Source organism: Myotis davidii, unplaced genomic scaffold (genome assembly GCF_000327345.1).
Source record: "Myotis davidii unplaced genomic scaffold, ASM32734v1 scaffold148, whole genome shotgun sequence".
Classification (NCBI taxonomy): domain Eukaryota; kingdom Metazoa; phylum Chordata; class Mammalia; order Chiroptera; family Vespertilionidae; genus Myotis; species Myotis davidii.
In genome coordinates, this window is record NW_006299479.1 from 4,265,272 (window position 1) to 4,271,856 (window position 6,585).

Here is a 6,585-nt window from a genome sequence, read left to right on the forward strand (position 1 = left end):
CCAGCCTGGGCCATGGTCGGGGTGCATGTAGGAGGCAACCAATTAATGTGTCTTTCTCACATCGATGTTTCTGTCTTTCCCTCTCTCTTCCACACTCTCTAAAAATCCATGGAAAAATATCCTCGGATGAGGATTAACAACAATAAAAAATCTAGAGCAATGTTACTTAAACTTTAACCTAAAAATAGAGACTTTGAAACCCAGCTTGAAAACTAAGCTCTGTCCCTCTAGGAGACTTAGTGTGAATTTAATTTTTTTTTTTTTAATATTTTATTGATCCTTAACATAGAGGAAGGGAGAGCGACAGAGAGAGTCAGAAACATCGATGAGAGAGAAACATCGATCAGCTGCCCCCTGCACATCTCCCACCGGGGACGTGCCTGCAACCCAGGCACACGCCCCCAACCGGAATCGAACCTGGGACCCTTCAGTCTCCAGGCCGATGCTCTATCCGCTGAGCCAAACCGGTTTTGGCATGAATTTAATTTTAAGCATAGAAGCAAATGTGGTCAGTGAAATCAGAGCCTTACACAATTATGAGGTGGATGTCCCAAGTAATCCAGATTATGTTTATGAAAATAAAAACCTTAAAAAAGTCTCGGGGAATCCCAAACCCCTGAAAGTAAACCTTTAGATTCCAGTTTCAGAAATGCCGATTTAGAACAGGTAATTCAGAAAAAACTTTCACTTTATTGTTTTGATGAGACCTGCAAAAAGGAATTCAATAATCTCTTTTGTTTTAGATTTTACAAAATAGAAATAAAGTAGTGCAGTAAAATGGACTATGAGGAATTCTTAATCAGACCAATATAATGTGCTCACTTCAATGTGAATTCTGTCAGAGGCCCACAGGGAATATGTAGATAATGATAATGGCTCATCACAGTGTGCATCAGTTACATTTCTGGTCTGATGTATATGAAATATCTGTCAAACTTCAATTATGAAAATACTAATAATTTCTTCTAAGTTTGAAAAGAGGGAGGAGATACATAGTAACTTAAATTTGTTTTTTTCAAGAAACTTTCCCCTAATCACAGTTTCAACATGTTGATAGCAGCTTTCATCTCGTCATATGAAGGCATCAGAAAGCTGGATCCTATCCCAGCCTCTTTCCCGACCACCTTCCCGAATAACCTAAAAGCACATCACTCCCCTTCTCTGGGTTCTGCCTCATTCCTCTTATGTATACACTAGAGGCCCAGTGCACAAAATTCGTGCACTGGGGGGAGGTCTTTCAGCCCGGCCTGCGCCCTTTCGCTGTCTGGGAGCCCTGGGGGGATTTCCGACTGACAGCAGTCAGACATCCTTAGCGCTGCTGTGGAGGCAGGAGAGGCTCCCACCACCGCTCCTGCACTCGCCAGTGGTGATCCCAGCTTCTGGCTGAGCGGCACTCCCCCTGTGGGAGCACACTGACCACCGGGATGCAGCTCCTGCATTGAGGATCTGCCACATGGTGGTCAGTGTACACATAGCGACCAGTTGTTCTGCCATTTGGTTGATTTGCATATTAGCCTTTTATTATAGAGGATGGAAGTATTAAAATTGTAAACATTGAAATTGAATTAAGAGCTTTTGGATTTAGCTACCAAAGTACAATTTTTAAATACCAACCAAGTGATTATGTATATCTCTTAAGCACATAGGATTTTAATTTAAAGTCATATAAAAACGTTTGTTTATTGCTGCAAAGAATGTCATTGAGAAGTCTGTCTGACATGTCGTTATTAATATTTGTTCAGTCATTTGGATAAAATGGATGTGTTTGAGACTGTGTTGCTGCCTACGCCATTGTTTGGCTCTGATGTCTTGTTGCTTTTTGTTTGTTTGCCAGAAGAAAATTTGTCTGCTACCAATTCCAGCCCAATTTTGGAGCCAGGTAACAAATAGGGGGTTTTTTTGTGTGTAGTCATTACATGATATTTTATCCTTTTGTATACTAGGCCTTTTCTTCATATCTCCATTCAGCAAATAATCGAGCGCTTAACTATGTGCAAGGTTGTCTGCCAAATGTTAGGCTGAATAAAAGAACTGTAATGTACAGTCTGAGAGCTTACAATGCAGGTGAAGTTTGTATACGTACATACATCAGAGAGTTAAAAGCTGTACAAGACAACACAAGGAATGGTATATAATGCAGTACTTGCTTAAGTGTCATTACTAAAATGCTTTAGTGTCGTACTAAAGCAGACAATAGGTGTGATGGCTTCAAAGGAGGGAGAGAGCACATCACAGTTCATGCGGTAGTAGTGGAGAGATCTCTCTAGGTTTGGAATTCAGAAAACATTCCCTTCTGAGCCACATGCTTTATTCACACTTCCCTCGATTAATCTGACGCACTACAAAACTCATTCTCAAGCCCCATATTTTTCGTTTTCTCCAACAGTTTGCCTCTTGAGAGTTGGCTTTATGTCTTTGAAACAGATGTGTTCTTCTAGGTCTACCTGAAGATGAAATGCAAAGTGACTGCATGACCTAAAACACTTTTGCTGAATCAGTGCTGGTGCTCATCAGACCTATTTACAAGAGGTAGGCAGACTTCTACCCAGCAAACACAAGGACTGAATTTTTAGAGACATTGCTTAGATTTATTCATCAGTAATTGTCATAATGTTTGGAACAAATTTCATACTTTAGCAGACCAATCACAGTATAGTATATTTGGTCTTTTTTAAATTAGTATTATTTTTTCATCTTCACCCAAGAATTATTGATGAGAGAGAGAGAAACTTTGATGTGAGAGGAGCATGGATTGGTTGCCTCCCATATGCACCCTGACTGGTGATCAAACCCACAACCTTTTTTGGTTTACAGGACAATGTTCCAGCCAACTGAGCCACCCTGTCCAGCCTAGTCATTATTTTTGAGAACCAATAGGGCAAAGGTAACTTGGACCCAAATGCTTGTTTCTGTATAAGCATTTTAATAGACTCTTCCCACCTCTGAGGACTTTTCTCTTGTGTTTGCAGACAAGACTTTTCCTTTGCATTATCGTTGAAAGGTTTCCAAAAAATATGGTATACTATCAAATAGTTCGTAAGAAAGATTTAGTCAGACTTGCTTCCTTCCATTTTTTACATATTCAGTTTCTGTTGTTCCCATGCCACTGTTATCCAAAAGCTTGTGTGTTTCAGTTTGCTTGTCTCTTAGTGAATCTGACAGGGGCTTGATGTGTATCTGAAAAGAATATAGTCACACACCCCATAACGACATTTCAGTCAACAGTGGACCGCATAAATGACAGTGGTATACTCTTTAGCCTATGTATATGATGAGTAGTAGTAGGCTGTAGTACATCCAGGTTTGTGTAAGTGCACTCACTCTCTGATTTTTTCACAATGAGGAAATCGCCTAACAACATTATTTCTCAGAGCGTATCTTTATCATCAAGCTGCGCGTGACTGTAGACTTAGACTACCAACCATGTACTACTTATATTTAGGCTTTCCGTTTTGGAGGTAAGGGATTTAACAAGCACATGTTGAAACTGGATGAATAGGCTTCCAAGTTTTATTTTAATTAATTTAATTTTAAATTATAACTAGGCACATGTTGTTAGTGCCTACCATATTGAATAGTGTAGGAGAAAGCTTGTTATTCAGAGTATTAAAAGTCTTTGTATTATGAAAGGATTCGCTTGGCTACCCACAAACCTCTGGGGAGTTCAAGATTCCTTCTTTTTTTTATATATATATATTTTATTGATTTTTTACAGAGAGGAAAGGAGAGAGATAGAGAGTTAGAAACATCGATGAGAGAGAAACATCGATCAGCTGCCTCCTGCACATCTCCCACTGGAGATGTGCCCGCAACCCAGGTACATGCCCTTGACCGGAATCGAACCTGGGACCCCTCAGTCCGCAAGCCGACGCTCTATCCACTGAGCCAAACCGGTTTCGGCCAAGATTCCTTCTTGCACTCTCTGCCACTTTGCCCATGAGTAGGAGGAACCTTGATAGAAGTCAAGAAAAATGCGCCCCCATTCTAGGAGGAAGAGCTTTTAGTGGAAGGAATAAAATGCTGTGACCTCAGTTGGCTGGGCAGTGTCATACTCTCGGTTCTCTAGGACAGTGCTGTCCATAGCACTTTCTGTGATGAGAGGCGTTTCTATGTCTGCACTGCCCAATAGCCACTGTGCAGTAGCCACTAGCCACAGGTGGCTGTTGAACATATGAAATGTGGCTAGAATGACTGTGAAACTGAATTTTTAATTAAATTTAAATATTCATGTGTGGCTAGTGGTTAATGTATTGGCCAAATTTTTTGCTCATGTATTTCCAGAAGAGTTTTGAAATCCATGTACTTTCTTGAACATTTTAAAGCTGAAATTAAAAATGTTTTCCTAATATGTTTGAAAGTTTACAGGATATAGAAAATGTTAAATCTTGTATGAGATGAGTAAGATGAGGATTAGCCATAAAATTTATTGAATAATATGCTCTGAATGTGGTGAGAAATTCATCTGAAGTTCTTATCTGTAAGTTCTATTAAATGTATCTTGAAAATGTTGATGATCAGACACCATTCCACTTACTTTTTTGTTTTGTTTTATTCTCACCTGAGGATATTTTGATTTTTGAGAGTGAAAGCGGAGGGAGGGGGAGGGAGAGAGGGAGGAGAAAAAGAGGAACAGCAATGTGAGAGAGACACGTTGACTAGTTGTCTCCCGCAGTCACCCCGTGGATGGAACCTGCAACCCAGGCATGTGCCCCTGAGATGTGTGGCGCCGAAGCTCTAACCACTTAGCAACACCATCCAGGACTCCCCTTACATTTAAACGAAACAACATTGCTAACCTATATTGCTTTGGTTATTCTAAATTAAGTTACATTTAAACGAAACATTACTAACCTATATTGCTTTGGTTATTCTAAATTAAGGAGCCAACTTCACACCTGAAAAATGCAAGACTGGGAATGACAGGAACCCCTAAGGTTTTAAGGTTCCTTGATCAGTCATTAAAGAAGGTGTGTGGATACCCCAGCTGAAGACCACCACTTTAGAACTCTGTCTTTCTTGACTGATTAATGAGCCCTTGAATTCCACTGCCCTTAGGAAATGGAAAAGGTGTGCAACTTAACTCTTGGCTAAAATCCAAGCTTCTGGGGGAGGGCTTGGAGATCATGCTCATTCCCTTTTATCACACTCGATTGACAGAATCATCTCGGGGTTTCTATACTAGTAAGTACTAAGGTCTGAAATAAGGACTTTGTTTTTTAATTATTTGTCAGTACATATTTGAGTGCCTTCTGCAGTAGGTCCTAGGACTACAGCAGTGTACCACTTACCCTCACTGTGTCCACCTTCCGTGGAGAGTCAGACCACTAACACACCAGTCACAGTACTGTGAGCAAGGCCTGTGTATTGTGTTGGCGTTAAGCTCATGGTGCTACAGGTCCCCACAGGAAGGGCATCTCATAGGCTTTCAGGAGGTGGATCCTGAATGTGAGGTGGGACTGAACTGGCAGAAGGAGTAGAGACAGATGAGCAGCTGGGGTAAAGGCCCAGGGGCCATATAACTTAAAATGGTACAAACCGCAAAATCAGTAAAATACATTTTATTCAAGAATCCAAAACAGCCCATCCAAATAATGCACTGTTCCAAGTAGGTTATACACGATCAGCTGCTTAAAAGTCATGCCTTTCGCCCTAGCTGGTTTGGCTCAATGAGTAGAGCATTGGCTCATGGAGTGAAGGGTTCGGGTTCAATTCCTGTCAAGGGCACATACCTCGGTTGCAGGTTTGAGCCCCAGCCCTAGTCAGGGCGTGTGCAGGAGGCAACCAATCAATGTTTCTCTCTGTGTGTCTCTCCCCCTCCCTTCCACTCTCTCCAAAAATCAATGGAAAAATATCCTTGGGTGAGGATTAATGAAAAAATAAATAAATAAAAGTCATGCCTTTCAAATGAAGAAAAATTTGCCATAGAGTGGCATTTGGTGAAGGTATGACTTACAAGCTACAAATGAATGGTTGGTGGTGTCATAAACAAGCGAAAGGGTGGGAAAGATAGTTTGGCACATAATAGTGCCAATTCCAGATAATATATATGTTTTGCTAAATAACATTTTTATAGCATTGATTTGCAATCATGCAAATATCCATGATACATCTCTTTCTGTAATTTATGTACTAAAAGAAAAACCACAGCAGTGCACCTTTTTGAACATATAACAAGAATATATTTTACCCTGTGGCTTAGTACTCACATAATATATCTGTGTGACAAATATCACAAAATAATAATGAATATAGCTCACACTTCTATAGCCCTCACTGTGCTGTGCACTGTTCTAAGTGCTTTACAAATATTAATCTATTCAATCCACGCAATGGCACTATACTTAACTATGTTCAATACACTCAGCTATGTTCTAGCCTATTTGAATACAGGTAATCTAGCTCCTGAATCACTAGGCCAGTGGTCGGCAAACTGCAGCTCGTAAGCCACATGCGGCTCTTTGGCCCCTTGAGTGTGGCTCTTCCACAAAATACCACATGTGGGCGTGCATGTACAGTGCGATTGGAACTTTGTGGCCCATCTGCAGAAGTGGATAATTTGTGGAAGAGCCACACTCAAGGGGCCAA

General features: G+C 40.7%; 1 protein-coding gene across 3 annotated transcripts in view; it reads left to right on the plus strand.

Moving 5' to 3' along the window:
• The first annotated feature begins 1,778 nt into the window (after positions 1-1,778).
• Positions 1,779-6,585, plus strand: part of MSANTD2 (Myb/SANT-like DNA-binding domain containing 2) — a 30,845-nt gene continuing 26,038 nt past the window's right edge. Inside the window, exons 1-3 of one of the 3 annotated variants that reach the window (XM_015571348.1) lie at positions 1,780-1,879; positions 2,439-2,529; positions 2,815-2,884. The gene's annotated coding sequence lies outside the window, so the exon portion shown is untranslated. Of the gene's footprint in view, positions 1,880-2,438; positions 2,530-2,814; positions 2,885-6,585 lie in introns of all 3 variants that reach the window. The other 2 variants (XM_006775081.2, XM_006775077.2) reach the window with 2 other exon arrangements.